The 19,003-nt window shown below is 39.4% G+C and overlaps 1 protein-coding gene across 2 annotated transcripts in view; it reads left to right on the top strand.

Moving 5' to 3' along the window:
* Window positions 1–10,340: 10,340 nt before the first annotated feature.
* The window catches only part of LOC120569748 (radixin), a 47,544-nt gene continuing 38,881 nt past the window's right edge, over window positions 10,341–19,003 (top strand). The window contains exon 1 of one of the 2 annotated variants that reach the window (XM_039817795.1): window positions 10,341–10,582. The gene's annotated coding sequence lies outside the window, so the exon portion shown is untranslated. Of the gene's footprint in view, window positions 10,583–10,605; window positions 10,863–19,003 lie in introns of those variants that run through there. The other variant, XM_039817794.1, reaches the window with a different exon arrangement.

The following is a 19,003-nucleotide window of genomic DNA, read 5'->3' as shown; positions in this document are numbered from 1 at the left end:
GACATGTGAATATGGTGCTGAATTTGCCAGTATTTTAAGAAGACAAATGGTTGGGACCTTTTCATGCAATGACAAAGCTGATATGCTTTATGTGAAGCACAGTGTTCTGGTGTCAGCAGACAGACTTCTCTTAGAAAACTGTGCAGTGGTGCCTCTGTCTCCATTCCACCAGACAATGTTGGATGAGCAAGACCAAAGAAAGGCCACTGTAGTCATGCCACTATGCATGGTGGTTGAGCTCTATAGGAGACTGTGAATGAATCATGGAATGCACATTTTACCTTTGTGGCATAGCCTGATTAAAACTAATTGTTGAAATAAATTATTTTGTGTATCTTTTTGACATAACATTGGTCATTGCTAATGACATACACATTAATTAATCTAGCATACTTCCATTAAATAAATCAATTCAAGCTAAAATTGAAGAGTCTACAATTAGGCTATACTGAGTCTGATCTATTTTAAGAGATTTTCTTAAAATGAAGTTAATACCTTTTAGAAAAATGTCACCTGGGCTAAAACTCCCCCTGCTGCTACCCTGATTTGCATTTGTATAGCTCACAGCATTTTCATTTACATGTTAAAGCCTCCCCTAGAATTAGAGGGAGGGGGGGTCATGGGGGGACAACTGCCAAGCAAGGCCCACGTCAATTTCCGACAATTCTCGGTATTACCTGTAAATTGCCGTGTGCAGTCGTAAACCTGAAGTTCCACGACAATCTACAGTGCCGCATACTGACGAAAATCCCACTTTTCATGCAGTGACCTCTCTGTGTCTATATGGCCTGTGCTCTTTGATGTTGTGATGCCACCATATAAAGCCATGGAGACACTGAGGGTCACGTGCCACATGTCACTGAGTAATTGGACTGCATGTGAAAGTGCCCCTCTGAGTTAAACTGTGACAATAATCCAACAACACCTAATATGGGAAAGCAATGCAATTTAAATTTTAGATATATCTGGGCTTGAGTGTTACAAAATATTTTATTCATTTATTTATTTATTGTAATTCGGGTGAACTCTACTTAATTAATTTTGCCCCTTCAATGTGCAGACTACTGAGGAACACACATTTTCATCAGGCCACTTTGATTTCTGTCCCCAGTTTTACATCATAATAAGGGTTATTATAGTAATAACAATGCCAAGAATGACAATTACAATTCTCATCACCATTAGGGTCATAATTTGTATATTCACCACTTTCCCTGTCAGCAGCACATTGTTCCACCTGAATAATATTTCATTTGGCATGGAGAAGCACTGAAGGCCGGTTTCCCTGTTATCCCTCTACACTGCTGAAAACATCACGTCACCTTGCAGGCAAAGCCAAACTCTGTGTTAGGTCTGTGTTGGTCCGGTTGCCAGAGCTCGACACCCAAACAAAGCTCACATAACTGATATTTACAAGTTCTGAACTGTGTCCAGATGATGTATGGAGCAGTGGATATCTGATGAGAGTTAAACTTGCATCTCTTAAAATATCTTGCTGAGGGAAATTAAGAAAAGCACATTTATATCACTGATTGGTACAATGCCCTGACTACAGTGGCTGCATACGAATGAGTATCCTTCACCCTGCTGGACAGGTTAGACTGGCACTACTTTAAATGGCAAAACTTTCTTCAATATATAAATGACCTTCAGTGATGAACTACAGGCTCAGCCCCTTCTCCCTACTCCCTACACAATACAAGAGCTTCTGGTTCACATTCTAGCTCAGCCTCCTCCATTTGTAATTTTATTTATTTTTTTATTTATATATATTTTTTTCTATTTTTTTCTCTCTCTTTTTTGTTTTTATATCTTTTTATTTTTTGTTTTTATTTTTTGTTGTTGTTATAGTGGTCTTGTCTGGTGTCTATATGGGCAGATATTGTGTATGCATGCACTGATGCTTGAGTTGCCCTATGTTTGTTTAGTTGTGTGAGGAATATTTTCATGCTTCTTATTTGTCACTGGTACCCTGTACTCATGTTTAAAATCAATAAAACTTTCCAATCACAAAAAAGAAAAGCACATTTATTTTCTTGTCCTGTGGTCTGTCATCAGCATTAAGGTCCACAAGAACCAACAACTAATACATGATATAAGCCAGAACTGGAGTTATGAGGTTGTAAGGTGACGTATATAAGGAATAACTTTGCCAAAGTGGGCTGTCTCTGGCTAATCAAAAGCAGAGCATTCACTTACAGTGTATTTAAGGCCATTTTACAAGCACCAATGGCAAGAGTTAGACAAAGAATTGTAAGGCAACAGTGAGTGATCCTACCTATTTGCAGTTAAAGGATAACGTGGGGTGATTCTATATTTTTCCTCTTGTCAACAAAGCCCATGAAAATAAAAAACTTTCAGACTTCCCTGCCCTGTCTGTGGCTCTCAGCCCCAAACCAATTTTTTTCTGAAGACATACATCTATAGTAGTTCACAAATATATTGTTGAATAAAAAACGACAAAAAAAGGTATTAGTAATTTCCTTAAACAGGTGGGCATTGACTGTAATATTCAGCAAATTGTCCGTTAGTTAAGGATTATTTTCAGCCATGGATTAATTTACATTCAGTGCTAGTGAGTATTTTTAATAATATGGGATTGAGAGAAAATAAACCACAGTGTGTGTGTTATTTTATTTCTCCAATACTTCAGCTCCTGGCAAAAAAAAGTGATACGTTTGCTGGTTATTTTGAAAAACATAACGAGGGTTTATAGCTACCACAGCTGGACAGACAAAGACAAAAGTGCCACCATCAGAACACTGCAACTACAGGCTAATGTCACAGTACCACAGCGTACTGTTTGACTGCAGGTGATCTGTGGAAAGTTCAAAAAAGAAGACAAACTAAAGAAAACATGTAGATCTTGTGGATTCGAACTTTACAGTGTGAAGCACTTTTTGAATGCAAATGTGTCATCTGGTTCCTGCAGCAGAGCAAAATGAAAACAGACAACTGCATGTCTGAAAGGACAATACATAATCCAAGTTATTGGTTGACAAAGTAATCCATAGTTTGACATGTAGCTCAAGTAAGTTAGTTATCGAATAGAGAAAAATTAAAATATAAATGTGTAAATTATCAGTGGATATTATAAGTTAGGTTATTATATTATAATATTTATTCAAAGGGGGACGGTTTGCAAAGGTCTTCTACGGTTAGAACAAGCTGTAGGCTACTATAAATCATTCAGTGTCTTAGATGGCTGTACTCTTTACCTGCTTTATAAATACCAAAAAGTTCAAAGTTCAGTCAGAGAACATTCAGTCACACCAACATATAGCGTCAAACCACCTCCATGTGCAAACACATTAAGCTGTACTGTACAGAAAAGTAACCCATGCTGAGGACATGATGGAGACTGCATGCTGTGTTGACTCTCCTATCAAACAAGACAAACCTCTGTTTGATTAAAACTTCAAGGAATCAATAGATGAAAAATGCCACGTGCAAAGATCAAGTCTGAACTGTTCAGCACTGTTTGTTTAATGTTTTAGATGACAAAGGGATCCAGAGGTGGGGTATATAACACCAGGTGGTAATCTGCTGCCCTCATGTGGCAGCAAAGGAAACCTTTAGTCAGAGCTTAAACCAGTGTTTCCCTCCAACATGTCTTTTGCTGGGGTGGACTGAGAATCCCATAGTAGGCCTAATGTTCACCTTTTACAGCTCAACTGTGCACATAATGCTGTAAAGTAATTTGCTGTACCCCACACGCCTTAATACTTGTGTGCATTTTGAGGCATACATAATTATCCAGGGCATTTTGTTGTTCTCCTTGTCCTGGAAAAGAAGAAATAATTAATGGGACTTGAAAAAGTAGCCGAAATACACTTTTTGACCGTAAGAGGCAACAGTCCCACCTGCTAGAAACAGAAAAAGTATGTGAATGTGGTACTGAGTAATTTAGAAATTAATTTAATTCTGGATTAAAAAATGACATGAAACATCGTCGGTTGCTATGGTTGCTATAGTGGCTGATAGAATAGTTTTAAAATTGTCTTTTTTAAATCAAGAGGTCGCTGTGTGGGATTTTTGTACAGTCTATCATATTAAAAAATATTGCATCCCGCATATCTCATATTTTGTATATATGTACAAAATATGAGATATGTGGGATGCAATATATTTTCCCCACTATGGCCACGCCAAGACCCGCCCTTCAATACTACTATTGGCCAGGCGTCCATGCTTACGCAAGGCCCATAGTGGGATTCGTAATTTTGCATGCAGGATTGCCATATCAAAGAATTTCTAATAAGGAAAGAAGTTCCACTCTCTCGTTACTTGTGGCTTCTGAACTGCTTGCTGATCATGAAAGCAGCAGGACAATGTGGTAAAATCGGACAACATGGCCAACGTTAACGTTACCCACACTGAACAGGTATGTGCCCAGTCAGATTATCATCCGTTGAACTGTGTGGGAAATATGTTACAGGGCATTATGTAAAATTGTGTAATTTTCTGGTTTTGTATCTGTCCAAAGGAGTTGCTCCACCACCACCACCATTTCTTTCTACCTATAAAAACTCCACTGTGCATATACATGCATTTCACTAACTATTGCCTATAAAAGGATGAGAATAGAGAAAAATGTCCATCAAGAGAGCCCAGTCTGACATCTACAAATCGCTTGTTTTGTTTGACCAGCAGTCCAGAAAACAAAATATATTAAATTAACAACAACTATGAGATATTATTTAAAATCATATAAAACAGAAATATCAACTGATTCTTACATTTCATAAGCTAGAGCCATGAAATATTTGACGATTTTCCTTGACCTAAGTGATAAACAAATTGTTGTCAATGAATTTTCTGTTGATCGACTATTCGATTAATACACTAATCATTTCAGCACTAATACATCAAATAACTATAAATTGTAAACCTGTTCTATAATGCAGTACCAAATATGTGCTTATCAGTAAAAGGTGATCTACTATAATTAAACACAATTTTCTCCTTTTAAACACATGCTAGTTTTAGGCACTGATATGAACAATTGTGCTGTCTCTATTTGAGTAATTGGGGTTGGTGAATCATATTCATATCCTACTTAACAGCCCTGTATTTCCTTATGTTGCCTGATGGGAACCTTTATGCTTTCTTAATACTTTGTTAATCAAATGTGCTTTGAAAAAAATTCTAATTTCACTGGGAGTTGAATAGAGTTTGAGCACCGTTGCTCTTTTTTTAATAATGTTTCTGAACACAGGGGGAAGGGAAGGTGAATGAGGGCCTGCAGGTCTTGCCCTGATATTTCCTCCAGGAAGATAAAGACCTGCAGACCGGCAACAATAATCATCACATGGGAAGATTAGCCTGAACCACTGTTTAAAGGTCAATGTGAAGTAACCTTTTCTTTGGGCTTACTAATGAAACAGGACATTTCAAAGATTGTATTTCATATACATAGGCTACATTCACTACAACCACAGTCATGAGCAGATCTGTTTTGGCAACTTCAGATGGTCGTGTGCTCCAGGTTTTGAAAGCTGGATGTGCCACATTGATTCATAAAGGAGTTTGAGAATTCATTTTAGAAGTTAGTTAAATTAGACTTATTCCAAAAGGAACGAATGTTGCTTGTAATGCAGTAAAGGGAAGCCCAGTATAGTATGTGTGCTGCAGTGGCACTCTACAGTATTTTCTTCTCATGCTACTTTCTACTTCCACTTCAGTGTTGTGCTTTTTACTCCACTACATTTATTGGACAGCTGCTTTATTTACTAATTACTTTACAAATTAAGGTTTTTTTTGCACATAAAAAATATTAAAATGTACAAGTAGTGGTAGTAGTAGCAGTGTAGCAGTGAAAATGATTAGTTGAATAATATATCGAAAAATATATATTTTTTCAATTAAGTAATTTTTTGTGCAAAAACATTTAATTCTAGCTTCAAACATGTATTTATTTAGGATTTGCTGCTTTCCTTTTTAATTATTTAAATTCATTGGTAATTATCTTAAGGTTTTAGGCCTATTGGTTGGACAAAATGAGCACTGAGAAGATGTCACTTTGGGCTTTGGGTAATTGTGATATTTAAATTTTACAATTAAAATTTTACAATTAAATTTTAAATAAACATTTATCAGAGACAGGGTTGCTCTGGAGGCAGGAATAATCTTATGCTTTAAAAAAAATCCTATTCATATTTCCAAAAAAAGATTGACTGAAATCTGCATGTTCTACCAACATAGCTAGAGCTGTAAAGCCCTAGAAAACTCTTATACTCAGAGATCTACTCAAGAACAGCAGAACAGGTGTTTGAATTGGATTCATCTGTTTGAGGGATGGTGTGTAGCCCGTCCTTGAACCACACTCTGCACACCATTACAGTTATCCAAAATCCTTATACAAAAAAAAAAATCCTGTTTTAAGAGCAAGGTTTTTTACTGCAGTGCCTCTGTATCTCATGTTACCCTGAAGACCAACAGACGGCTGTCATGTCCATTAGTGGCCACAAGGTGTGAGTGTTGCACAACAAAAAATGTTGAAACAACCCACACCAATGAGACATTCATATTTCACAGGCTCTTATCTAAATCTAATATCAGGCACAATAAAGTCATTTAATCAAGCCAACGGTAATTATATAAAATATTTCTATAGCACTTTTCATACGTACAATTCAGGACGCTTTGTATTAAATTGCACACAACAAAAAAGAAAAACCTTAAACAGTTTATTAAGGTTGCAAAAAAAAAAAAAAAAAGATAAAAAATGTGAGTCTTAAACTGTTCCTGAAACTAATTTTGTTGCATGTCAGATATTCCACCATTTTAGTACATAGCAACATAAATACACTTTAAGGTTGTATTATCTGTGTTTCAGAATCATTAGTTAAAGGCTTCAATGACTTAAAGACTTCAGTTTACCTGTGTTACTGGAAGAGAATTACGCTTCAAGCTGTGTCATTGGAGTGCACCCGTGAGATTACGGTAATCCCATTGAATGTACTACATTACTTCCTGCTGTCTGAAAACATACTGGTGAGTGAAAGTTAAGAGGACATGGCCTTAAAAGAGGTGAGAAAGAGAAGAGGAACCAAATGTGGTTGGGAACGTGAATTATTTGAAAGTGTATAAGGCATTGAGTTGACATTTCCGCACAGAGAACTGTATCTTGATGGTCAGTGTTACACAGCTGAACCAGGGACCTTCTCTCAAACCATTAGACGACAATTTAACAAGGATCTGAATATTCCAAAATAAGCATTGCCTTTGTCATTGGCCATGTCCCCTCTGTCACAACTAACATTGTGAGTGTTTTAACCTGCTGCAGGATGTGGCATGTTTTACAAGAACAGTGTAGGAATAACGGAGAAGTAAACCAAAAGAAAGACATTTCCAAGTGAGTGCAATTATTTAATAATTTGGGTCTATCTATTTAACATGTTCACCATGCAGCATTTTCATTCTCCTCACAGTGTTCATTGATGTCAATGATATTAAAATGGGCCAGAGATCCAAACTGATGAATCAGCCTCCCCAGAGATCTGTCATTATAATCTGGCCTCTATTTTCAACTGACTTCTTTCTCTTTCTCCTTATGTAAAGCGGCTGGCATCCAATGTAGCAGTGCAGTACCACATACTTTATTTCAAAGCTGTAGCCTGTATTCAGAGCTAACATTTGACAAACACTCCAGACAATCTCTCTGGTCTCGAAATACTAACAAATGTCCTATATATTGTGAGGATCGTCCCAAATATTGTTTGAGCAAATGAGACATGGATGAACGATTAATTCACTAATTCTTGTTCACTTTTTAAGTAAATACAATCAGCGCTGAGTGAGAAAAACTTTGATGTCTGTGTGCTTTTGTCACTTATATAAATATGAAAGGACATGAGGTGGGTGACGAGAAGGAGGTCTAGAGATTATTTAGAATTTCCTTTATGCTTATAGAGAATCAATATTGAGTGAAGAGCCTGAATATTAAAAATTGTATATTAAAGGGCAAATAACATTAGCAAATGAATGGCTTATTAATACGGCTGGTTATCGTTCAAAACTTTTCGTTACCGATACCAATACTGTGACTATGATACCAGTTCCGCAATGATACTTTTTTCGATACCAATTTTATAAAATCAATTTTAACAAAAAGAAATTATAACATTACGGCACAAATCTTTTACATTTATTTTTCAGCTCCTACTACGTGAGCCCTGCCTCTTTATGCGTAACGTAGGGTTTTTCCTGCGTGTCTCCACAACATGTAACGTTAGACCGCCAATTACGAGCATTATAAGATCTTGGTATTTTTAGGCAATTAGGTTGTGCCTAAAAAGTATTGAATTCGGTACCCAGCTCTACATATTGCAGATTGTATATATTGACAATGGTGTATTAAAACAGCTCTTTATAGCCACATTTGAGGGATCCTTGTTAAAAGATAGTGCAACTATAAAAATGTTAATAAATAGGCTAATACTCCATGTATGTAGTAGGGGGAATAGGATATCGGCTAATTGTTATCTGAGTGTCATTACTCTTAAACAGTGACATCAGCATTGGCTCCAACACAACATCAGTCAGGCTCTTAATTGAGTGTACTCAGCAGCTTACAGATCACTGTTGGTAGTGTCCTGGTGTGTTTTTCTCATTAAGACTTCAGGTCGAGGCAAGCTGCATGCCGATGACTCACAGTTCAAAGATGACACATCTCTCCGCCTCACTACCACATGGGCTATGGTTCCCAACACAGCTATTTTCATAAAGCCTTTATTTACAGGCAGTGATGAATGGAGAGCTTTTTGAGGAGCTGGTCAGTGTGGGTAATACTTGTTTAATTGAGCATTCCCTTTTAATAGTGGTGAATACATTTATTATGACAGTAAAATGTCGCAGGAATTACGATTCCTGTGCAGATCTGGAGTAAATTCTCTGACACGTACCACTAAAAGACTAAACATTCATGGATGGTATGGCTTTGACATATTGTGTCTTCATGCTTTGTTGTTGTTCCATTAGGACATGGGGAGGCAGTATCCTGCTTTGCCTCTGACACCAAACGAAAAAGTATTACTCCAAATAGTTTTATAAAAATGAAAAACATAAAAGTAACTATCAGACTACACTCTTGGATTAGGTTTGTGTAGGGTTTACACCATCCGCTATGATACAAAGACACAAAGCTAGCTTTTAGACACAAAGCTTGCTTTTTTGTAGAAAGTGGGATCTATTTTTCTTTTTGTTTCCGGATGCTCTAACACTGAAGCTGATTTCCAATTGTCGATTCATTTTGATTGGTTGTGTGACTGATCAGTAAATGGATGTAATTTGTGTACAGGCAGACAGATCTTCTGTGAAGATGAGAGGAAAACTTGGAGGGTGGCGAGGGTCCATGGCCATCATTCTCTTGTGTACCTCTACTTCCCAGCAACATGAGGTATTGTTGGCTTAAAGCTCCTATGACATGGTGCTCTTTGGATGTTTTTTATAGACCTTAGTGGTCCCCTAATATTGTATCTGAAGTCTCTTTCCCGAAATTCAGCCTTGGTGCAGAATTACAGCCACTAGAGCCAGTCCCACAATGAGCTTTCCTTAGTATGTGCCATTTCTGTGTCTGTAGCTATTGAGGAGGAGAGAGGGGGGGCAAGGTGGAGGGTGGGGGTGTGGCCTTGACCAACTGCCACTTTGCTCGTTTGGGTGGGCCAAATTCTCTCTGGGGCGGCAAGCAGAGAAAGGGGAGGTAACCTTGCTCCTTATGACCTCATAAGGAGAAGATTCCAGATCGGCCCATCTGAGCTTTCATTTTCTCAAAGGCAGAGCAGGATACCCAGGGCTCGGTTTACACCTATCACCATTTCTAGCCACTGGGGGACCATAGGCAGGCTGGGGGAACGCATATTAATGTTAAAAAACCTCATAAAGTGAAATGTTCATGCCATGGGACCTTTAACTTACACAAGTAACCACAGGGATATGTGTTACTTTATTGAGAGGTTTCACCGTCAAAATAACACTATTTTTATTGAGATAAGTTTGCAACTATCAGGGAATCCATATTTAGGAAAGTATAGCTAGCTTTGTGTTTAAAGGCAGTGCAGTGTATCTATTTACACTTCATGCACTGTTACATCTTTATAAGCCGCTTCCTTGCACATGTAAGGCTGTATATAAGTTTATTAGACTATTGGCAGTTAACTATCCGAAATAAAATGTGACCTAACACATTGAACAGAAGGACCAGTGCGGTATAAATATATAAACGTCTCCTTTTTGGGTGTGATAAAGTTTGGGACCCCGCAGCAGGCTGCTCTGCAGAGTTTTAGTCACGGGGCGAGGGAGGGGGGTGAATCTGCAGGACACAGCTCACCACGCCTCGGTACGGTAAGTTCGTCAGCCATATTGACTGTCTGTACCTCTTCTCCGGTCGTGGACGCCTGGCGGTGGAGGAGTCTGAAGCCCGTATCACAGTACAGTGTCTGTAGGCTATACGCACCTTGTCCGGTAAACATCGCCGAGGACGGAAAGTGAAACGCTCTATTTTTACTCGCTGTGGATATATAAAGTACTGCTGCCAGCTGGAGGGGGTGACAGTCGGACACATCCTCAGCGCAGCCAGGAGGTGGGTTCGCTCGCCTTCATCTCTGCCTGCCTTCTTTAAGCCGTTCAAGCGAGGGGAGATTTATTTTTATTCTCCGGGCTGGAGAGCCCGGTAAAGGTGTTTTGACGCAGGCCCGTTAACGAGCCTTCTAACTTATTTGACAACACATACCTTATCTGACGGGCTAAACACGGCGTGGTGCGACGTGTGGGTCACATTTGTTTTTGCTCCTAACCGGCGTCTTGCACATTTTAGGACGGGACGAGGACGCGTGAGTGAAGTGGTGTCACTTTGCGCTGAGGTACGTACTGTGTGTCAGTTTAATGTTATGCAACAGAACAGAGCTTACATTAGTAGCCGGGGTAATTAGACGCCTGTCATTTCCCCACCCAGAATAACCAGTTCGCAGACCACCGCTCATATTTGGTAGCTGCATCCAGATTCAAACGAACTGTTTTACATTTCTGCAGCCATTTGCCCTTAACGCTTGGCTAATAATTTCATCATTGATACCTATAGGCGAGCATGATTATGCTCAGCTTTTTTTTGTTGACATTCAGCGGTTTACTGTTGGCGTTTTCATGTTGGAGGGCTTTGCAGCTCTTTTATAAAGCTCGGAACGGAAACAATGTTTCATGCGCCGTTTGCAACTTTTGCAGCGAGTCCTGCTGCTGCTGACGACGCGCCTTTCTCTTTCTCTTGTAGCCAACAGCAGCTGCTAAAACATACAGTATTTAGCATGTTGTCACATTTAAAGGCTGTTTTGGCCCTTGCTATAAATAGTCATGGTCTCGTTTCTCGTGGTCTTAAATAGCCTACTTGTGGTCCATTCAAATACCGCTATTTCTTTTTTTTTTTGCGCCTGCCTCCAAAGCAGTTACTGTTACTTTAGAGTCAAACAACAACCAACTAGCGTTCATCATGTGAATAACTACAGTCTGACACTTGTTAATATGATAAAAAAAAGCACATTTACATCAAATAGATTGGTGCTGGTTGGTAAATGATATGGAAACTCGGTTCCCCACATAACTACGTTATATTGTGCGAGTTTACACACTAATGCCCTGGAAACCACGCCGAATTAAACCGCTTGGAACACGGACTAGTTTAGCTTTCGCACGTAAACAGCAGTCCTGAATACAGTCACATTAGCGCGCCCACGCATGATGCTAGCGGTCCATCTGGCGCAAGTAGATGCTCCCGTCAGAGTCAGGGAAGTTAAAAGCGACTCTGATTGGCCTCATCACAGCAGGGAAAGTGACTTTATTGGATATTACCCTTGTCGCTCAAATTCTCCTGTTGCTCTTGGCTCCGCCTCCCCCGGGGACCAAATTACAACTCATCTGAGAGAGAGGCTCTCTGCATCATGACATGAGATAGGCTACCTTTGACGGCTGGTTTTAGATTTCTCTCTGCAGTGCGTTTTTTTTGTAAACTGTTGAATAATCTCATGGCTCAAGATCAGGGTTAGAGAATGTAGTTTTATTCTGCAGGCGCGCACATTCACATGAACTAGATCATAGAGTTTGTTAGTCTTCTGTTGTTTTTGTGTTGTTATGCAACCTCAGTACAGGTTTAAATTCAGTTACTAGAAAGCCCCAGAGTGATTTCTAAAATGATCCACATCCATTTTGAAGAAAACGATTAGCTGTTTATTTGTAATACCTGAAAAGTGTGCAGAAAAATAAAGTTTCAGGTGTGTCCCAGTACATGAACCATTTTATGTGTTTTGTACTGCTCATCATCATGTATGGACTTTTCATTTTGAAAGAGTGTAGGTAGGTTGGTAGGTAGAGTGTATAGGAAAACTCTTCTCAAGGAGAAGTCAAAAGCATGGCTGTTATGATTTGACAATATAAATATAAATTGAATTGAATTGCAAAAAGTAGCCTTGACCTTGGACCTTAGACATTCAAATGTACAGTTTAAGTAATAATTTAAACACTCAATTTAGTTATCATTTCCAAATCAGTGGTATAGATAATTGCATTAAAGTGGTATTGAAAACTGGATTCCTCCTGCACTTTTGTTTGATGGAAACTATTATAACCAATATAAATAGTTTTAAGTCAACTTGGAAGATTGTCAACTCGGTGCAGAAGGCAGTGATGATGTCATTATCTCATTTTTCTATTAATTTTAACAGCTGTTAAAACTTTTCAACTTTTTTGTCACCATCTGTTTAGCAAAGTGAATATTTATTCCAGTAAATATTGATCAAATGAATATTGTTGACCACACTGCCCTGTTGTTGTTGGACTCATCAAAAGATTACTAAACAAGAGAGCATCATTTTTTCACAAAGGTTTAGATGTCCATATTTACTCTCAGTTTAGGTTTAGGTGAACTTGGATCCATGCGTTTTGTTTTTAGCTGATTTTTTAACTGCTGCAGCTGACAGTCAAGATCCAGACAGATTCTCTGTATGTTCCTCCATATCCACCTTGTTCTCTTTCTTTTCTTCTCGTTCCTCTTTTTTGTCGAGAAATATTCCATGCCAAAGCAGCAGCATTTAAAGTGTCGGCATTATTTTGCTGTGTTCATGTTTGTGGGTTCACAGGTCACACCCTGGGCAGGCCATTTGTTTGACAAACACTCTGCTCCTTACACTCCATGAGGAATCAGTTGGCTCTTCTGTTGTACAAGTAAAACCTTGTTGTCAAGCAAAGCAGTTGGTGCCGTTTCCTGCTGTTATAACAGCTGTTGTGTTTGTGTTGTCCCTGGCACTAACAGCAGGACATTTTGTAGCCTCTGCAAACACGCACGCAATGATGGACATAACAGAAATAGTGAAATATTCCTCCATTAAAGAAGACACAACTTTAATATGGAAAAACTTCATTGTTGTCTATTTTTCTTATCCTTAGAATATCTTTGCGCAGACATTTGGGACCCCACGAGGATGGAAAAAACTCACAAGAACACACACAACCACAAGCATGTTAGGAGCTAAACCTCAAACCGTCAACCAAAACAGTGGTTAAGCAGCCACTATGCTTTCACTTGCTTAGTGGGAGTCCTTTAATATAGGCCACTCTGAGATCATAGAGGCAATTAAACCAATGAAGGTTAAATATTTGATCCAAGTTAAGAAGCAAATTATTATTATTTATTTGTGCGAAGATTTAAGACGACTGGCAGAGAAAGAAGTTGCCAGTTGCCAGAGTCTAAATTCCAGCAGAAGAGAAATGTAGGAGAAACAGTAAAACATCAGCTGCAATCTGGCTTGTGCATCAAGAAAGATAGATAGATAGATAGATAGATAGATAAATTTTTATTGATCCCAAAAATGGGAAATTACAGTGTTACAGCAGCAAAATATCAGACACACTGCACACATACAGAATATACATGTAATAATAGGATACAATATACATGAAATAATAAATAGCATAAAATACAAGAAAAAATATTTAAAATATATACAAGTTAGGAATAAAAATGTACAACTACTTAAATAGTATTAATAAAGATATAAGTAAACCTGTTGTGCATGTTGCACTTAGTGCATTTGTGATGTATATGAGTCTCATCTAACACTCAGTGATGAAGTGTTAAAAAGTGTTATTGCCCGTGGCAGGAATGATTTCCTGTAGCGGTCAGTGCGACATCGAAGCTGTCGGAGCCTCTTAGAGAAGGTGCTCCTCTGTTGGACCAGTGTGGGGTGGAGAGGGTGGTCGGGGTTATCCATGATGTGTGACCTCCTCTCCACCACAGCTTCAAATGTGTCCTGTTAGCAGCCAATAACGGAGCCAACCTTCCTGATCAGTTTGTTCAGTTATGATTTAGAACCAGCTCCAAATTTATAAGACATGGGGATTTGTTAAAGGTCCCATGACATGGTGCTCTTTGGATGCTTTTATATAGGCCTTAGTGGTCTCCTAATACTGTATCTGAAATCTCTTTCCTGAAATTCAGCCTTGGTGCAGAATTATAGCCACTAGAGCCAGTCCCACAATGAGCTTTCCTTAGGATGTGCCATTTCTGTGTCTGTAGCTATTAAGGATGAGAGAGGGGGGGCAAGGTTGAGGGTGGGGGTGTGGCCTTGACCAACTGCAACTTTGCTCGTTTGAAAGCCATGATGTCTCTCTCTCATGGGTGGGCCAAATTCTCTGGGCGGGCAAAGCAGAGAAAGGGGAGGTAACCTTGCTCCTTATGACCTCATAAGGAGAAGATTCCAGATCGGCCCATCTGAGCTTTCATTTTCTCAAAGACAGAGCAGGATACCCAGGGCTCGGTTTACACCTATCACCATTTCTAGCCACTGGGGGACCATAGGCAGGCTGGGGGAACGCATATTAATGTTAAAAAACCTCATAAAGTGAAATTTTCGTGCCATGGGACCTTTAAGAAACACATTTGATTTTGCTAATCACTGATCGAAATAAACTTAATTTAATTTAATTCTGTCTAACCTGATTAAGTTTCTTGGTGCAGGGTGTTAGGCCCGGGACACATTAACCCGATTATCGGCCGTGGGACAGTCTGGCGAGGTCAGTGACTCAAATCTGTTTGGTGTGTCCCGTGCCGTCGTCCGTCTGGGGGGCTGTCGGCGTTCATTTTGGCCGACCTGACATGTTCGGTCGGCGGCAGGGAAATCGGGACTCACCCGGAAATGACGAGCTGAATGAGGTGACTACAGTCTCTCAAAATCTGATGAAAATCTTTTAAACTGACCTTTGTTGAGCTGAAATGAAGACAGATTCAGCAACTGCATGGCCTATTTCTCGCTTAAAATGTTCTCAGAAACATGTTTCAGTGAACTATTTTAGTACAATATGAGATCGTATTCTGAACGGCCGCCATGACAGTCTGGCTCTGAATTTCCGGAGAAAACAAACCCATGTGACGCGTTCGTCCAATCAGCTGCCGGGTTTTCATTTCTTGGGCAACATTACAGATTAGCGCCGCCTGCTGTTATGGAGATGTATTACGTCTCGTCTCCTCTCGTCTTTTGGTCTGTTCTGTGGCAGTTTTTTGGACCTCGGGGACACGACTGATCATATCGACGGGGTTTTCTGTCAACGGTCGCCCGTCGGCTATATGTGTCCCGGCCTTAAGAATGCAGTATTGTTGGTGTCCTTGTGGTCATGATACCAAAGAGTAGGGGTGTCACGATTCTCCAAATCCTCGATTCGATTACCTTTTCAATTCTAAGGTCACGGTTCGATTCGATTTTTACATTTATTTTTCTTAAAGCACCGGTTGCTATGCCATGTACCACACTACATTGTCAAATTTAAAACATTTATTAACAACATAATGTGACAATAACTTATATCTATAACCTGCCATCTAGTTTCTCTTTTGTAACTGTAGTCTTCTTCACAGAAGATGACATTCAAGTTCACAACAAAACAAACAATAAAACAGCCATGTCCATAGTCTTCTCTGAACAATTAAGTGTCTTAACAAACTATTTCCGAACAGTTGAACATATACCACACAGATGAACTGCCATGTTAGTCGTGCTGCCAGTGGAAGGATATTGTACACGCACATAGCAGAGCTTGCAAACTGTGACTTTTTTGTTGACAATGTGAACGTTGTCAACATAACTCACTAGAAATCCAAAATACTTCCACACCAGCGACTTCAGTGAAAGAGGAGGGGTTCAAGTTCTGTCGATGGGTCTCCTGCATCTGCAGTTGCCATGCTATCTTTTGACTGGCTGTAGCTAAATTAGAGGAGGTTGACTCGCAGCACTTCAACACTAGTGTTGACGAACTGACCGAAGAGCCGGTTAATTAACCCAAGTAGTGTCACTGAACCGGGAGAATGAACCAACTCACTCCTGTTTTTTTACCTCATTCGTGCCGGCATCGCTTCGCTCAAGCTGAGTGCGATCGGTGTATGCTCCGTTGTGTGTAGCTGGTCTTCTTCTGCTACTGTGTGTGTAGTAATCTAGCTCATTAGTGCCTCGACTGGAGTGGTGGTAGAATCAATCAGGAAATGGGCTACCTCGAGCAGGCTACACGTGTGTTTTTTTCCTATTTCTTTTCCGCTTGGAAAGCCGTCCGGACGTGACATGGGGGCGTGGCAGCATCGACGATTCCATTTTTTTATTCGAAATTCGAGATTATGACTTAATTTCGGTCAATTTCGATGTCAAATCGAAATCGTGACACCCTTACCCAAGAGTCAGCTAATGTTAGCATGTTCAACTCCAGTAAACACAAATCTAAACTGCCAGCATTCAACATGTACATGGAAAGATAGAGAATATTTATATTGTTCTTTATTTTATATTTTAACCCGAGTTACAAAATTATTATTTTTGTGACAAACACTGCTTTTGATAGCCCAAAAATAAGGTGGTTTTCAACATAATTTGATTGATTTTCTTGCTCCTACAATGTAGCCATAAATCAGTCAGAATTCAATCAGAATAGTATTCCTTTAACTCAACCCAACTCCACTTGCAGTGTTGTTAAAAGGGAAAGGAATGTAGAGGAGGAGGAGCAGGAATCTGTAAAGCAGGCATACAGAACACTATAAACGTGTGTGTAAAATTGTGTTGAGATTGATTTGGGCAAAACAAGAGAGAGAGATGAAAGAGTGTAATGTGCACAGAGAGCAGAGTTTCTTTCTGCATGAATGGCGACCTGGAAGCTGGATCCGCTTGGGAGCGACCCTCTGGTTTTACTGAATGAAGGAACACACACACACACACACACACACACACACACACACACACACACACACACACACACACACACACACACACACACACACACACACACACACACACACACACACCCTGAAGGCTTATAGATTCAGGTTTACAAGGTAGTGGGCTGCTAAACAGAGCAGACCTGTGTTCTTTTGGAAAACACCGGATGCTTTCAGCTAAAGTACACACTAAAGGTCACCATGTCGGTGTGTGTATGCTAGGGTGTCGTGTGTTTCCATAAGAGCCTGGAGCATTTAAATTTATTACATTTTGTAGATGGTAATCACTTTCACCTTGCCGAAAGGAGACCAAATAGCTGATGTTTTCATCCTGAGGGCTGTTAGACCTGAAGAATGAACACAATAAGAAAGAGAAAGAGATTGAAAGCTGGAAGAAATATTTTGCAAGAATATGTTTATTGTTCGCTCTGAATATTATATAACTTGCAGCATGGTTTAATAAAGCCCTGCATACTCTATACTTTCAAAGTGAGACCCGTCATGTCTAACTTTCTACATTCAGCGAGACACCTTTTAAGTGTGCAAGTTATTTAAGTATTCAGTTTCTTTACCCATCTCCTGGCTGCAGGTATGTGGGTCAAGGCAAGCTTTGAATTCTTATGTCTCTCCCTTCTCTCTCCTTTTTCTCCCATCAATGCACTATTCCTCACTCCCTCACTGTCTCTTATTGTTGATAAGGTGTAATTTCAAGAAAAGGAGATATAGAGGTGGAGGAAAATTGCACAGGGAGACCCAGCTGATAAACTTGCCACATGCTACATGTTGTGCAATTTTATTAAGTTTGCTTTAGATTTTAGACTTCTAGTCAAGGGGCTTGCACTGATAAAGGTTCAGTGTCTTGACTTGTATGTGTGGCTGATATTAAAGCTTTTATCTGTCCAGGCTGCATCCAAACTGCCAGAAACCATTGGACTTTGAGGTGTAACAATTGATTTATTTTATTAAGATTATAAATGATGCTGATTCAATCCACTGACCGGCCAGAAGATCGACCTAATCCAATTGTTCTGGCTTCAGCAGTAATCAATATGAAAATCACAATTTTAGATCTGCTGGAACACTAAAGCTGAAAACTGGTCACTACGAGAGGGTTATGTTGCGTAAACTTTGGGTTTGGGGCAAATTTGGATTAGGGTATTTTTTGGTAGTTGAAATTTATTAAACTGCAAACATACATTTCATGTTGCAAGATGGTTTGAGTCTCAGTATTGAGGATGTGCAGAATTTGGTTACTACCTCTTATGGCTGGGTTGTGATGATATATATCATCAAAACAATATGAAAATGTGACGACGCTTTACATTTTGATCCTTGCACATGAGAGCAAATTATAGTGGTGTTGTTTTGCTAACATGGAGTATTGCGTATTTATAAAATAGGCTTTAACATGCGGTTGCTTTATTTAGACTATTTAATTATTGAATTACTAGTAAACATGATATATCATGAGATATATTGGTTGGTATCGAGATATGAAATTACCTGGGGATAGAAGATTTCCCTACTACCTCTACTGTTCCTGCTGCCACTGTCAGTAACCAGTAACATTAAAGCTACCAATGCTGTTACACTACAACTATTACTAGAACTGTTATTGCTAAGAGTGAAATGTGTGCTCAACATTCTTCAGACTAATATCAAACACTTAAAGCTATAGGGTGTAGTTTCTGTTGCCTTCCCCATGAGGAAGTAATGACAGCAAAACTGGTGGCGCGTCCACATGATACAAGCCTTCCGTGATCGCGC

Source organism: Perca fluviatilis, chromosome 12 (genome assembly GCF_010015445.1).
Source record: "Perca fluviatilis chromosome 12, GENO_Pfluv_1.0, whole genome shotgun sequence".
In the NCBI taxonomy this organism is placed as follows: Eukaryota; Metazoa; Chordata; class Actinopteri; order Perciformes; family Percidae; genus Perca; species Perca fluviatilis.
Note: the sequence above shows the minus strand (reverse complement) of the source record. Positions and strands in the feature narration are given on the sequence as shown.